Here is a 2,004-nt window from a genome sequence, read left to right as displayed (position 1 = left end):
AAAAAAAGAATGGCCAGAATGCTTCTTAGAAGCCAGAATGGCAAGACTTTGTCTCTCATACTTCGGACATATTATCATGAGGGACTGTCACAGGAGAAGGACATCAAGGTTAATAAAGTAGAGGGTCAATATAAAAGAGGAAGAGCACCAATGAGATGGATTGGCAGGGTGGCAGCAGTGATGGATTTAATCATAACAATGATTGTGATATTCCTCATTCCAAGTCCTCTTTGGAATCAGACTTGAACCTCTGGAAGTTCTCTGTCAATGTATGGTTGCAGCCATTTTTGTATTATCTTTAGCAAAATTTTACTTGCATGTGATATTAACGATAATGTCAGATGATTTCTGCATCCCAGTGGGTCACCTCTCTTTGGAATGGGCACAAATATGCATCTCTTCCAGTCAGTTGGACAGATAGTTGTCTTCCAATTTTTTTTCTTTTTCTATAAATGAATGAGTTCCTTTAGTGTTGCATCAGATTGTTGAAAGATTTATATTTGTCTTGTATCAATTCCTGTGCTTGTTCTTTGCCAATGCATGCAATGCATCCTGGACTTTTTCCTGCAGTATCATTTACTCTTGATCATATGCTACCTCTTTTTTTTTTTTTTTTTTTTCCAAACGGTATCCAGCTTTATTAAAGATAATTTTCATAAACAATCATGGTATTCAGGCAGGACATGGGCAGACAATCGTTAACAGTATACAACAACTTTCAAACTCCCGTCTTCGATGGACTACCAAAATCAGACAGCCACTATAAAACCCAATGAAGTCTTCATCTGATGGTCTGAACAGGGAAAGTTTAGAGTGAGGGTTGACATTTCACATTTAGCATGTTGTTTAACAACTTTTCACGAGCCGACCCTGACTTTCAGAAAATGAAATGAAAAAGGCAGAATGACCAACCTGAAGACCCTCAGTCTCAACAAAGGGACCGCTGCTCTTTTGAGGGTGCTCTGAGTTGGTACCACTGGAAAGCTCAGGTTCTCTGACACATGAATAACCAGTTCTCTGAGGTCAGGTCCCAACAGGTCTCTGGGTTTATGAGAGTCAAGTCTATGCTGAAGGCAGAGAGGGCGAAGAGGATATGAAGATGTAAAAACAAATTGTACTTTTCCCACACCACACGGCATTTGTGTGCCAAGGTGGCTAATGTGTGTTAACGTCAGGGGATCCCTCCTCCTGGGAACCAAGAGGGAGTCTCTCAAAACTAGATGGGAAAGGTGCTTGCTTCCACATCAATCCAGCTTAGGAGACACTGTATTAGTGACATTTGCCCCTTTCCCCAAAAGCAATGAAGTGTTTTGTGTGCTAACAACATAGCTTAAAAAAAAAAAAAAAAGTAAAACAAAATTCTGCATTTTTATAAAACTTAATAAAAAATAGTATTTCAAACTGCACTGTCACCAGAAGTACACAGTTATCAAAAATGCACACACTTCACTTGGCATCCCCAGCACCTTCAGCTTTCTGTGCCTGGTCTGTTTTGGCATCTCCATTTTCTGCAGCTTTCCCCTTTTTCCTTTTGGGTACCTTCTCTCCCTTCTTTGCAGGGGCCTTTTTAGGCTTAGGTTCTGGCTTTGGAGGAGCAGGTTTAGCAGATAACCTTGCGGATCTCCTCTGAGGTTCATCCTTCACCTTGGCTTTATCTCCCTTAGCAGCCCTTCAGTCTTTCTCTTGGGCATGGTGGCTTCGGCGGGGTGCAGGCGCTGGACCTGGGAATGCGGCTACGCGCGGGCTTTGGTCGATCCGGGGGTCATTCTCACCTCTTCTTCACACTGCTTCATATGCTACCTCTTGAAATGGACATCCACCATTTCTTTTGATACAGCGACTCTATGTACTCCTTCCATCTTTTGATGCTTTCTTCATCATTCAATATTTTGCACATAGAATCATTCAATATTGCAAGTCGAGGGTTGAATTTTTTTCATTAGTTCCATCAGCTTAAGAAATGCTGAGCATGTTTTTTCCTTTTGGTTTTCTAACTCTAGGTCT

The 2,004-nt window shown here is 41.4% G+C and overlaps 1 pseudogene; it reads right to left on the bottom strand.

Moving 5' to 3' along the window:
* Positions 1-1,446: 1,446 nt before the first annotated feature.
* LOC102820050 lies at positions 1,447-1,691 on the bottom strand (annotated as a pseudogene).
* Between the last annotated feature and the right edge of the window lie 313 nt (positions 1,692-2,004).

The sequence above is a fragment of the Chrysochloris asiatica genome, unplaced genomic scaffold (assembly GCF_000296735.1).
Source record: "Chrysochloris asiatica unplaced genomic scaffold, ChrAsi1.0 scaffold00149, whole genome shotgun sequence".
In the NCBI taxonomy this organism is placed as follows: Eukaryota; Metazoa; Chordata; class Mammalia; order Afrosoricida; family Chrysochloridae; genus Chrysochloris; species Chrysochloris asiatica.
The sequence above is the reverse complement of the archived record's forward strand: the minus strand, read 5'-3'. Positions and strand labels throughout refer to the sequence as shown.